Genomic DNA, 15,186 nt, shown 5'->3' on the forward strand with positions numbered 1-15,186 from the left:
ATGTCCCTTTTCATTCTAAATAAAAATATACATTAATACAGTTTCCTCCTCCCTGCCCACCCTGTGGTCACATCCAGGACTCCTCAATGGTGAAGGAGGGAGCAATCTGAAGTGCATTTGCAATCTGGCCTCCTAGTTCTGGGATTAATCCAGAGACAGGGATCACTGGTTATTGCAGCAATGATGGAGGAACTCTGCAGGTATGACTTTGAGAAGCCTCCCCAGCTTCCCACAGAGTTTCCCTAGGGGGGAAAAATGGAACAACTTTGGTTTGGTGCTTCATTAGTGCTCATCTCTGAAACCCTAATGATATTATAAAGCTATAGACCTGGATCGTTCTGTCCAAAGACGAAAGGAAGGCTTGATTTACTATCCCAGGCATAATAAAAAAGATCCTAGACTGAAATTCTCAGCAACACTGTCAAAGAGCTGCTTGATGTGGGTCCCACTTGCAGCTGAGGGACTGAATCATGGTCGGTATACAAGCTTTTATATACAGCACAGTAAAATAATTTAGTGATTTTAGAAATGGATAAAAATATTAGGGAATAGATTGTATGCTTTCCAACCAAGGGCATACTTTAAATGCCTGGTCCTCAGAGCATTCGTTTCTAGACCATCAAATAAATGATCATTTTTGGAGCACCTTTTACATTATATGTGCCAGGCACAAGATCAAGAAATAATATACATAAAGAATGGTCTCAAGACATGATCTCAAAGAGATCATGTTTATCCAAAAAGTCAGATGAAGGGTCAGGTTCACATTACCAGTGTTATGCAGCACTTTCCAAAACACCAGAATGACTCTGCTCTTTATCTGGTACTGGGAAACCATGAGCCTCAGGTAGAAAATGATGCATTAACATTTGGTGTTTATACCAGGCAAAAAGCTTCAAAACATCCATCTTCCATGAGTATTAGTATTTTAATAGGACTAGATCCATGAGCTCTCTTCCTGGTCTACCACTATGCTGTTTCACTCATGGTTTTAAGGGTAGCTCCCATCTATTCCAGAGCCCAGGCTTTCGGTTTCCTTCCTTCCGGTTTTCCTTCCTGACTGTGCTAAGGAAGATAGATATGCAGACTTGGTGATTGCAATCTATTTTTCACTTCTTTCTGAGACAAAAGACTTCTGATTCCATAGAAGCAAACTCTGGGGGGAACTGTTATGTCCAGAGACAGACTGATGCAGGCACAGGGAAATTTGGACATCTTATTTTTCCCTTCTTTTACCTTTTGTGAGACTATCCTAATGGGATATCTCTATGTCAAAAGTGCTCCATGTGTGGCTTCCTTCTACACACACCTTTTCCGAAAAAATGCTGAAGTAAATGTTTTCTTTTCTTTTTTCTTTTGGTCTGCAGCACCCTCCTTCATCTTTGTTTCCTTTTATGCAATCTTCTCAACTGTTCTAATATGTTTACACCCAACCCTTAATTACTCATATGCCTGGCTCTATCTTACCCACAAGAGCACCTTCCAACTTCTACTAGGACTTAGGAATCAAGGTGAGAATGGCTGTTTTCCATTATTACCAGTGAGGCCAATTCCAATTTTCCTCCCCACAGATGTGGGTGGGCGACTTGATCATGTGTGACTAGGATATTCAATTATCCGGGCTAGTGGTATTGGCGTGTGACTCAAACAGGGTCAATCAGACTCTTCTCTGACTTTGGACACCGGGTGCTGAGGGAAGTTCATGAAAATGTAAGTAAAAGCCTGTCTGAGCATAAAACCATCAGAGACGGGGAAGTGGAGTCAAGAAAGGGAGGGGAGCAAGAAAGGTGGGAGGAGAAAAAGAGAGAGACAGAGCTTAGAAGACATGTCTCAAGCCACTGTAACTGAAGCCGGCACTGCCCTTGGACTTTCCAGTTTCCTAAGTCAATACATTATATTAAAAAATAAATAAAAAGCCTGGAATAAATGAACTACTGTCTATAACTATTTGTCCTCACTGTGTACCTGTCGTGGAATCTGCACCTGTCTTCCTTGTTTTAATGTTGCCAGACATGACCTCAGAATTATTAACAGAATTTCACGTTCATAGGTTCCTGGGTGAGATTTTATATTCTATTTAGTACTAACTGGGTTTCTCATACTGGCCATGTCTCTGGCTCTGTTTTTGTTTTATAGGTAAGTTTTAGTCTTACTCTGGATGATCCAGCTACGTCAGCCCATTTAAGCACACTGCACTCCATCCACCTTTCTCATCCCATCCTTGGTTTTCTCTGCTCTTCCCACTTGGCCTGAAAGTACACAGTGACCTTTCCAACCTACACAGCTGAGATTTAATACCCATTCAGAATATCAGGTAGCACTTGAAAAGAAAATGCCATAATTGTAGGAGTATGTCCACTTAGTACTGAGCTTGTACTTCTGTATTTTGAAAGCAGAGATATTTTAAATGAAAAGGAATACAGGTGATCTCAAGTAGTTGGACAGGTCAGGGGGATTTAAGCTTTCCCAGCATTCTTCAAGCAGAGCCACACTCAAGATGTTGGTTGTTTCCTACTCTGCTCACATTCCTTTCTCTCCTTTTTTTTAAATAATAAATTTATTTTTTATTGGTGTTCAATTTGCCAACATACAGAATAACACCCAGTGCTCATCCCGCCAAGTGTCCCCCTCAGTGCCCGTCACCCATTCACCCCCACCCCCCACCTTCCTCCCCTTCCACCACCCCTAGTTCGTTTCCCAGAGTTAGGGGTCTTTATGTTCTGTCTCCCTTTATGATATTTCCTACCCATTTATTCTCCCTTCCCTTTTATTCCCTTTCACTATTATTTATATTCCCCAAATGAATGAGAACATATAATGTTTGTCCTTCTCCGATTGACTCATTTCACTCAGCATAATACCCTCCAGTTCCATCCACATTGAAGCAAATGGTGGGTATTTGTCGTTTCTAATGGCTGAGTAATATTCCATTGTATACATAAACCACATCTTCTTTATCCATTCATCTTTCGATGGACACCGAGGCTCCTTCCACAGTTTGGCTATTGTGGACATTGCTGCTAGAAACATCGGGGTGCAGGTGTCCCTGTGTTTCATTGCATCTGTATCTTTGGGGTAAATCCCCAACAGTGCAATTGCTGGGTCATAGGGCAGGTATATTTTTAACTCTTTGAGGAACCTCCACACAGTTTTCCAGAGTGACTGCACCAGTTCACATTCCCACCAACAGTGTAAGAGGGTTCCCTTTTCTCCGCATCTTCTCCAACATTTGTGGTTTCCTGCCTTGTTAATTTTCTCCATTCTCACTGGTGTGAGGTGGTATCTCATTGTGGTTTTGATCTGTATTTCCCTGATGGCAAGTGATGCAGAGCATTTTCTCATGTGCGTGTTGGCCATGTCTATGTCTTCCTCTGTGAGATTTCTGTTCATATCTTTTGCCCATTTCATGATTGGATTGTTTGTTTCTTTGGTGTTGAGTTTAATAAGTTCTTTATAGATCTTGGAAACTAGCCCTTTATCTGATACGTCATTTGCAAATATCTTCTCCCATTCTGTAGGTTGTCTTTTAGTTTTGTTGACTGTATCCTTTGCTGTGCAAAAGCTTCTTATCTTGATGAAGTCCCAATAGTTCATTTTTGCTTTTGTTTCTTTTGCCTTCATGGATGTATCTTGCAAGAAGTTACTATGGCCGAGTTCAAAAAGGGTGTTGCCTGTGTTCTCCTCTAGGATTTTGATGGAATCTTGTCTCACATTTAGATCTTTCATCCATTTTGAGTTTATCTTTGTGTATGGTGAAAGAGAGTGGTCTAGTTTCATTCTTCTGCATGTGGATGTCCAATTTTCCCAGCACCATTTATTGAAGAGACTGTCTTTCTTCCAGTGGATAGTCTTTCCTCCTTTATCGAATATTAGTTGACCATAACGTTGAGGGTCCACTTCTGGATTCTCTATTCTGTTCCATTGATCTATGTGTCTGTTTTTGTGCCAGTACCACACTGTCTTGATGACCACAGCTTTGTAGTACAACCTGAAATCTGGCATTGTGATGCCCCCAGCTATGGTTTTCTTTTTTAAAATTCCCCTGGCTACTCGGGGTCTTTTCTGATTCCACACAAATCTTAAAATAATTTGTTCTAACTCTCTGAAGAAAGTCCATGGTATTTTGATAGGGATTGCATTAAACGTGTAAATCTTGGGACTCAGACCAAGCGGGTGACAGATGAATCAGAGAGAAACATCTACATTTTGAATATTTGACTCACACTGAAGGAGAAACACTGTATGACCTCAAAGAAGGTCCACAAGTAACCACAGATCCTTGACTCAAAAAAAAATTTTTCCCAAACCATTATACATGAAAGAAATTAATATTCCCCATCTGATCTCCTAGTGCTTACTTAGCTAGGTCACTCTCTACTCTTTGCAACAAACCATATAAATCCAATAAATGCTATAAAACCACAGTGTCTCCTTTACCAATATGAGGACAGCTCTGTTCATCCCATACATTAAACCAAGGCAGAGTGGGGGGGGGGGCAGGGCAGGGACTTGAGGTCCAAGTTATGTGTGTGAAATGCATGATTGTGTTCAGTAGAAAGGAGGGCACAAGTCAAATTTAACATAACCTGATTTTGACATAAGTGAAGAAAGAGGCAATTCTAATCTCTGATCCTTTTTCCAATACCTATCTTCTAGAAATCTTTTTCTTACCCTACCAAGGATGAGATGAATCATTTATATAAATATTGCATATCAAGATAATTTGAGTGAAAGTAAGACACCAAATTAAACAAAAGAGAGTTTTATTAAAAAACATTAAGAATTTATGGAACGGAAGAAAGGCCATATGACCAATTTTTTCCCCCAAAACTTTAACATAGTTACAGATTCAAAAAAAGTTGCATAGATAGTATGGAATGGTTCTGTGTAATCTGCATCCAGTTTCCTTCAATGATTATATCTTAGATAATTAATAGTGCTATATATTGAAACAGAAAATTTGCATATTGGGGTGTGTGTTTCTGTTGTTTTAACAATGTGTAGATTCATGTACCACCACTATAACTATGGTACAGAACTATTCAGTCCCCACAAAGGGATCCCTTTTATTTCTTTTTATGGTTACATAAAATCATTCCCTCCTCCCCAACATCCTTAACCCCCAGCAACCACTTATGTGTTCTCTACCTCTATAATTTTGTCCAATTTTTTCCTTTCCATTATTGTATAAGTGAAATCACAGTATGCCACGTCTTGAGATTGGCTTTTTTTTTTTTCACTCAGCATAATGCCCTTGGCAGGCATCAAAGGTGTTAATGTATCAATAGTTTATTTCTTTTGATTGGTGAGGAGTCTTCCAAGATATTGGGGGAGCACAGTTTTTTTTTTTAATCATCCCCCTATTGTGGAGAATATGACCTGTTCCCAGTTCCTGGCTACTACAAATAAACCTGCAAGGAACAATCATTGTACACGTGTTTGTGTGGACATCAGTTTTTTCTCAGGGATAAATGCCCAGGACTGGGATTGCTAAATCATAAGATTAAATGTATGTAATTTTTTAAAAGAAGTTACCGGGATCCCTGGGTGTCGCAGCGGTTTAGCACCTGCCTTTGGCCCAGGGCGCGATCCTGGAGACCCAGGATTGAATCCCACGTCAGGTCCCTGCATGGAGCCTGCTTCTCCCTCTGCCTATGTCTCTGCCTCTCTCTCTCTCTGTGACGACTATCATAAATAAATAAAATTAAAAAAAAATAAAAGAAGTTACCAAACTATTTTCCAAAGTGGCTGAGTCATTACACATTTCCACCAGCAATATTTGAGAGATCTAGCTTCTCTGCATCCTTGCCAGGATTTGGTATTGTCACTATTTTAAATTTTAGCCATCCTGAAAAGTTGTAATGAAATCTCATTGTGGTCTTAATTTGTGTTTTCTTAATAGCTACCAACGTTGAACATCTTTTAGTATGCTTATATGTCTGTCTTATGTCCTCTAGGGTAAAATGTCTCTTTGTATCTGTGCCCATTTTCTAATTGGATTGTTTATTTTTTTATTGTTGAGTCTTAAGAGTTTTTTTAAATATATATTCTAGATATGAGTCCTTTGTCAGACATGTGGTTTGAAAATATTTTCTCCCTGTCTGTAGTTTGTCTCTTTGTACCATTGCCATGGTCTTTCATAGAACAAAATATTTTAATTTTGATGAGGTCCAATCTATTGACTTTTTTGTTTTATAGATTATGTTTTTGGTATCACACTTTCCAAAACTCAGTATCAAGCCTTAGTTTGCAGGGATTCTCTCTTACGATTTCTTCAAACAGATTTGTGTTTCTGCATTTTACATCTAAATTTGTGATCCATTTTGAGTTAATTTTTGTGTGTGGTGTGAAGGTTAAGTCAAAGATTTTTTGGGGTGGAGGGTGGGAGCTCTGTGTATATAATTATTCTAGCATCATTTATTAAAAGGACTATTCCTCCCCCATTGAACTACTTTTATACTCTTGTAAAAAAAAATTACTTGTCTCCACTGATATGGGGTTACTTCTGGGTTCTCTGTTATTTTCCATTGATGTATGTGTGCCTCTCCCTCCTCAAATACTGCACATTCTACATTGCTATAGCTATATAATATATAATTCTGAAAATGAGGTATTTATTCCTCCCACTTTATCTTCTTAAAAAATTTTAAAGCAATTCTAGTTCTTTCCCATTTCCATATACATTTTAGAATAACCTTGTCAAAATAGTCTTGTAGGAATATTGATAGAAATTGCATTAAACTTATATAAATTTGGGACACTTGCCATCTTTACTAAGCTGGGTCTTTGAATCAATGAAAATAGTATGTCTTTCATTTATTTAGATTTTCTTTGATATATTTCATCAGTGTGTTGGAGTTTTCAGTGTACAAATCTTGTACACTGTTTTGTTAGATTTATACCTAAATATTTCATATTATCAGGTGATTGTAAATGATATTGTATTTTTCATTTCAGTTTAATGACTTTACTTACTTATAGTCAAGTAAGACTAATCTCTGTATATTGATCTTTTACCCCTAGATTGCTAAACCTACTTACTAGTTCTAAGAGTTCATTTGTGGATTCTGTGGAATTTCTACAAAGAATCATGTCATCTGCACATAGAGATAGTTTTCATCCATCCTTTTAAATCTGTATGCTATTATTTCCCTTTCCTATCTTACTAAACTGGCTAGAATTTCTAGTATGATATAGAATGGTAAAGGGCATTTTTGCTTTTTTTTTCATTCTTAAAAGAAAATCATCAGTCTTTCACCATCAAATATGTTTGCTGTAGGTCTTTTTCCAGATATTCTTTATCAAATTGAGGAAGTGCTTTATTCCTAGCTTCCTGAGAGTTTTAATCATGAATAAATGTTGAATTTTACTAACTTTTTTGTAACAATTTATATAATCATGAGATTTTTTCACTTACCTGTTAAAACAGTGGATTACACTATTTGATTTTCAAATACTGAAACAGTCTTGTATCCCTGGAATAAAACCAACTTAGTTACGGTGCATTATTTTTCCATGTATTGCTGAATTCTATCTACTAATATTTTGTTAAGGATTTTTACATCTATATTCATGAAAAATATTGGTCTATAGTTTGGAGGGGTTGTTTGTTTCTTTTTCAGTATAGGTTTTGTTAAAATTGGCTTTATAAAATAATTCAGTAGTAATCCATCTTCTTTCATTTATGGAACAACTTGTGTTGAATTTAGGCAAAATCTTCTTCAAATATTTGGTAGAATTCTCTGGTAAAATCATCTGGTCCTTAATAGTTACAGGGAAATTCAATTATCTATTTCGTATTGAATGTATTATAGTAGTTCATGCTTTTCAAGAAATTAGTCACTTTATCCAAGTTGTCAAGTTTCTGTATATAAAGTTTTTAGAGTATTCCTGATGGATATTTGCAAGGTCTGTAGTGGTAGCCTTTATTTCTATTGTTGGCAGCTATGTATTCTCTTTTTTTCCATTTGCAGTCTTGCAAGAGATTTTTAAATTTATTGATCTTTCCAAAGAACCAGCTTCTTATTTCATTAGATTTCTCTATTATTTTCTACTTTCAATTTCATTGAATTCTAGTCTTCATTATTTCCTTCTTTATATTTTTTAGGTAAATATTGATCTTCTCTCTTTATATCATGAAGTGGGAGCTTAGATTATTAATTTAGACTTTTCCTGTTTTCTAATGTAAGCAGTTAGACATATAAATTTTCTCATAATCACTGCTTTCACTCTGTCCCACACATTATGATATACTGGATTTTTATTTTGAATAGCTCAACCCATGCATATACTTTCCCCTTAAAACTTCCTCTTTGATTCATGGATTATTTAGAAATGTGTTTCCAAGTATTTAGAGATTTTCCTTTTATCTTTCTATTATTGACTTCTAGTTTAATTCTATTGTGGTCAGTACACAATCTGTAAGATTCCAGTTATTTTAGTTTGCTAACACTTGTTTCCTAAGATAGAGTCTACTTTGAGATATATCCTGTGAGTGCTTAAAAGAATGTATATTCTACCATTGCCGGATGAACTGTTCTGCAAATGTCAATTAGATCACATCAGTTGTGTTATTGAATTTTTCTATATACTTGATAACTTTCTGTTTAGTTGTTCTAGCAACTGTTGAGAGAGGAATACTGAAGTCTACAACTCAAATTGTGAATTGATATTTATATTTCATATCAGTTCTATCAATATTAACGGTCTCATTATGATGAGGATTTCATTCATCTGCACTAGACCCCTGCTGATATTATCTTGGTTGAGAGGTGCGATGGGTGACTTGTCAATGAGGCCATTCTCCCCAACAAGGTCACTAGGTGGTGGTTCTCCATTAGTGTCCTCTGATACCACTACAACAGAAGAAATGGAGGACACTTTATGATTGTCAGGTGGTGATGGTAATCCAGGCCACCAAATGGTTTTCTCTGACATCATATAGGGTAGGGAGGCTAATTACTGCCTAGTGAGACTTAATATCCTCTGTCTGTACTCTACCCTTTCTGACAATACACTTGTGAAGAGGTCAGGGAGCCTCATTACAGTATATGCTTTCCATTGCCCTTTGTTGGCAGGTGTGGGGCAGTGGTTTTTCTGTGACATTTGGCTGAAATAGAGTGGCTAGTTTCTAAAAGTTTTCTGTCCTGCAGGCTGCCTATTTCCTGATCCTTTGGCTAAAGATAGCAGGCTTTTGTTGGGGTTTTTGACATCTGCTTCCATTGGCATTTCTGGATTGCTGGTTTCTCTCATATCCGGTCAGATATTTTTGAAGTAAAAAGAAAAAATAAGTATAATTACAATTATTTCATATACAATGAGAACTATGTAACTTAAGTCTCAAAAGTTACATATCCATCTTCATTTATTTTATTTTTTTAATTTTTACTTATTTATGATAGTCACACAGAGAGAAAGAGAGGCAGAGACACAGGCAGAGGGAGAAGCAGGCTCCATGCACCGGGAGCCCGACGTGGGATTCGATCCTGAGTCTCCAGGATCGCGCCCTGGGCCAAAGGCAGGCGCTAAACCGCCGCGCCACCCAGGGATCCCTACATAGCTATCTTCAAATGAAAGAACTGTGTTTACGGGAACACCGCGTGGTCACAGCTCTACTACCTAGTTGCTGGTTGCAACTAGAGCAAATCACATAACTTTTAGGAGATCAAATTTTGTAATTTATATAAAGGAGTTGTAACAATTTATTGGATACACGGCCTAAATATTAAATGAGACAACTTATATAATATGCTTAGCACAGCATCTGATGATAGTTGTTACTCTTCTAAATTCCATTTTTTTTTAAATGATGGTCCTAATCTTAGCTTTCTGTAAAGTATTCCTGCATCCATGCTAGTAAAATAGTTAAGAGCAAATGATTTTGAATCAAATAGACTATTACTTTCCAGCTACATGATATTGGTCAAATTTCTTCTGGAAATATCCATTTCCTTATTTATAAACTGAAAAAAATAAATGCTTCAGAAATATTCAAATAAAAAATAAAAAAATCAAGGAATAAATCAGATGATACATATAAAGCATTTAGTACAGAGTCTAACCTAGTAAATGCTCAAAAAAGAGCAATTGCCAACACTATTATTATTATCACTATTACTAAATATAAGTAATGTTGACTCAAGGTATACTATTTATACAACTTTCTGGAAATATTTAAAGCTATATAAGCATAGAAAACCAAGTTATCTCAATTCTACAATAGTATTATAAAGTGAAAAAAGGAAGCTATATTTGACAGAGCACTCTGAAACGGGTTTAAATGGATAAAGATAACAATGAATGATTGTACCTATTACTCTGTTTGGCTTTATAAATGTATTACATGCCCACAGTGTACTGTAGGTAACACAGCTAATACTATACTTCCCTTTGGGGACTAATTGCCTATACTTAACACTACAAACTTTTATTCAATTAAGGGATTTTTTTGGAACCTACTTATAGCCCTGGTCTTCCCCCACTACCTAAACCTGCCTAGATGCCTCAAAAGACTAATACAAAATGGAATATGAGAAATGGACATATGCTGAAAGAGAAAGTCCAACTAAAATCATGTCTTATCAATCTCAGCAGTGCAAAACATTTCAAGAATCACTTATATGAGACTATGATCATTCAGTGAATATTTCATATAATCCACCAACAGCCAGGTGGGGTCATATTCACAGGCCTCCATAGTGATTTATTCTCTGAAAAGCCTTTTCAGACACATTATGGATCCATTAATTTGCATTTATTGAGCACCCACTATGCACAGAGCTAATTATTCAGTAAATATATTCATAGCATAAGTTTCACTCCTTCAAGCTGAAGGAATATGCACATATTCATTAGTCCATTCATGCACATATCCAAGGATTCAAAAAATATTTAATGACCATCTGCTAAGTGCCAGATACTCCACTTAGGAGTGGTATATGAAGATATATAAGACAAAAGTTACTTAGGTGCCCAAAATTTGATCGTATCAACCACTGCCTATGAAACATATTTGCCTCCTTACACCCATGATTCTTCCTGCTAGGGGAGAGTGTGTGGTGGAGCACTCATCAGGTTAAGGTAGTTGGGGTGGAAGAAAACAGTAAGTTGGTATCCAGGTGGTGTTAAGCAGGTAACCACCATTATCCCCAGGGAGAGGTGAAAGGAGGACACAATTCAGAAGTGCACATTTTGTGGCTGAGGTGGCACTGACATGAGTCAGCTAAATTGACCTTTGGAACTTAGAGAAATGTCCCTTGCACAAACAAACATTTCAACAACTCTGGGAAAACTGGTTTCAGAAACCCGTTGTGCAATATTTGACCAAGGGCATTTGATGTGCTGCTCGTTTGCATTTCGCCACGCAGGTATGTTATCTTCTGTACACTCTCCACCCTTCTTCATGGACTGTCTAAAACTAAATGTGTATGTCTGGAAGTTAATGCTCTATTGGGCTGCTGGCTCTGTCTGCTTCAGCTAATGGAGTATAGATAGCCATGGTTGTTTGCAACTTCTGTCCTCCCCTTAGGGATTCTAGTCAGTAATTCCAGCCAGTTCTGATAAACAGAGGACAGAGTGAACTGGCACAGAGGTTGAAAATTGCTTGCTGTGTGCCAATTGCCAGCCGGCTATAGGGCAGTGCCCACAGGGCGCCTGTGCAGCTTTAGGAACACCACATTGGGAAGAACAGCCGTGTCCAAATCTGGCATTAGATAAACACACCCTAGAGTAGAATGCATGACCTCTCAGAGATGAAAGAGCCCTTGGAAGATTGTTTGGTAAGGAGGTAGGGGAGGAACATAGTGAGGCAGTGTCTTTCAAGGACACTTAATTAGCAGTGCAGATAAAGCTGTGTTTTTCTCCCTGTCCTTCTTACTTGTTATGCATTTATCAATATCTTGGGTTGGTTTGCCTCAAGAGAGTCCCTGAAACAAAGACTTGGGTGCCGCTAATTTATTTGTGAAATGACCTCTAGAAGCACAAATGAGAAAGTGATGACAACTCAGAGAGGGAGAAAATTACCATTCAAGGGTGTATTATAGTGTGGACTAAGCTCTGTAGGCTCATCTGAGGCTCAACCCCAATGGAAATCCTGTAAAAATCCAGGAGGAGTGAGCACCCCTCAGATGTGTTCTACCAGAGAGTGTGGAGGCTGCATGATTTATCCAGAGGCTCCCAACTGCATTCACTGGATATCCCTCCCAAGGGCACTAGAACGGGTACACAGAGAACAAGTCCAAGTGGTACTGGAGAAAACCCTCAGACAGAGGGGAAGAAATTGTAGGCTTTTGAGGTGGAAAGTTCTCAACATTCTGGAAACTATCTACCACCACCATAGTCTACTCAGAGATAGACTGTGGATATGGGGAGAGCATATCAGCAGTGTTTGCCACAGTCAGTAGACACACTCAAAATTTTCATCTGGGACACCTGGGTGGCTCAGTGGGTTACATGTCCAATTCTTGATTTTGGCTCAGGTCATGATCTTAGGGCCGTGAGATCGACCCCCAGGTCAAACTCCTCCCTCAGCAGGGAGTCTGCTAGAGATTCTTTCTTTCTCCCTCTCTCCCCGCCTCAAAATGAATCTTTTAAAAAATTTGTATCTGGTGAGAAACAAATGAAGAGATACTTAGGAGGACTCTTCTTTATATGAAGTAAGAAACCAAGACATGAGGTATATTGTGATGTAAATAAAGGCTTTAACAAGAGATCACTCCACCACTTTCTGTCTATGTGGTCCTACATTGTTGCCTTAATATTTTTAGACCTCAATTTTTCACATCAGTGAAATTGAAAGTAGGATCTACTCAATCTTGATGCAAAGGTTTTAAAAGGACAAAATGAGAAAGTGCTTGTGTAGAGATTTGCATAAAACTAAACAGTATTATACAGTGAATTTATTGATTCAACCAATGTTATTGAATAACTGCTTATTACATATCAGACACTACATTAAGCATTAAAGATGCGATAGTAAGTAAGATCAATAATGTCCTTGTTCTCACTGAGACTGTAGTCTTTGGGGGAATGTATGTAGACCAAAAACAGGGAAGTTTTAACGTAGTCAGTGCTAAGATGAGGAAGTACAAGGTACTATAGGAATGCCAGTAGGAACACATTATTCAGACTTGAGTTGAGAAGGGTGCTCAGGAAAAGCTTCCTGGAGAGAGTAAGGTCTACTACATCAGTCCAAAAGGATGAGAAAGAGTTAGCCCAGGGAACCAGGAATGAAGAGTGTTTCAACAAAGGGTTATGGAGAGGGTTGGAGACAGAGAACTTGAAGCATGTGAGGGTCCAGAGCTCTAAAAGAATGTAGTATATCTAAGGGTCTGAACAGCTCAGTGGGGCCTGGAACTCAGAGAGTAAGGACTGGAAAAGCAGGAGAGAGGTGGGGGTCTAGAAGTCCCCAGAGTTCAGAACATAAAAGGTCTTGGAGCTATATTAGGGGGTTTAGATTCTATGTGGAAGGCAATAGGGAGTCAATGACATTTTTTAGAAAGGAGAGAGGTGATCATATTTGTACCACAGGAAAATCACCCAGGTTGTGTGCAAAAGGAAAAATTGACCAAATTTGGCTATTCTGGCCCTGGGGCTTTGCATCAAGACCATCCCTGGAAGGGGAGAAGCAGAGACCACACTCACCCTGTAAAGTGTCTTTTTGAAAATTGTGCTTCCTTCCCACAGACCACTCACCAACCAACATCTTTGTCTTTGCTGCATGATCTCAAATGCTTTTTTAAAAATTGTGATGAAATATACACAACATCAAGCAGCCCGGGTGTCTCAGCAGTTTAGCATGCCTTCAGCCCAGAGCCTGATCCTGGAGACCCCGGGGTCGAGTCCCACATCAGGCTCCCTGCATGGAGCCTGCTTCTCCCTCTGCCTGTGTCTCTGCCTCTCTCTCTGTCTCTCTCATGAATAAATAAATAAAATCTTAAAAAAATACACACAACATCAAATTTACGATCGTAATCATTTTTAAATGCACAGGTCAGTGACATTATGTATATTCACATTGTTATGCTGCCATAATCACCACTCCCTCCACAGAACTTATAAAACTGAAACTCTGTACCTATCTCACTCCCTACCCCAGACCTGGCAACCACCATTCTACTTTATATTTCTAGGAATTGAATTACTCTAAATATCTCATGTAAACAGAATCATACAGTGTTTATTTTTTATAAGTAGTTTATAGCATAATGTCAATGTTTATCTGTATTATAACATGTCAAAATGCCCTTCCTTTTTTAAAAGTAGGCTCCACACGAAGCAGGAAGCCCAGTGCAGGGCTCAAACTCAGGATCCTGAGATCAGGATCTGAGCTGAGATCAAAAGCTGGATACCTAACTTACTGAGCCAGCCACCCAGGGACCCCAAAATGCCCTTCCTTCTTACGGCTAAATAACATTCCATTTTAAGTATATAATACATTTTACCTATACAACATTCATCCATTTTTGGACACTTGGGTTGCTTTCACCTTTTGGCTACTGAGAATAATGCCACTATGAGCATAAGTATACAAATCTCTCTTCAAGCCCCTGCTTTCAATTCTGAAACTTTTTATCTATTGCCATTTGTCATTTTTTGGCCGGTTTCACATATGCATATATTTTCTTCTTTGTGAGAGAATATGGAGAATATTGCAGCAGATACACTTACACTTTTGAGAGTATTCATCAAAGCCCCTTTCACTACTGTTATCTTAGCAGGTAGTGTAGAGTAATGGGGTGTAGACTCAAGCACTAAAGCTTGGTTCCAATTTTAACACTTTTACTTATAAGTGGTGTAAAGTGAAGCAAATCATTTGACCTCTTTAAGGCCAGTTTACTTTTTTTTTTTTTTTTTTTTTAAGTAATCTCCGCACGCAATGTGGGTCTTGAACTCACAACCCCAAGATCAAGAGTTGCATGCTCTACCAACTGAGCCAACCAGGTGCGCATAGGCCAGTTCATTCTTCTCTAAAATGAAGAGAATATAACTAATCTTACAGACGATAGTGCTCAAAGAGCAATCATATCATGTGTTATATAACCAATACAGTCTAGGAATGCAATAAATACAAAGTGATGTTTAGAAAATAATGATTATTAATCTTATAGGCACTTACTAAGATACTTTGAATTTACAAGTGTGTGAGTCAGCAAGGGTGAGAGGAGTCTCTGGGATGTCAGGCCTGAA

This window comes from Canis lupus, chromosome 15 (genome assembly GCF_048164855.1).
Source record: "Canis lupus baileyi chromosome 15, mCanLup2.hap1, whole genome shotgun sequence".
In the NCBI taxonomy this organism is placed as follows: domain Eukaryota; kingdom Metazoa; phylum Chordata; class Mammalia; order Carnivora; family Canidae; genus Canis; species Canis lupus.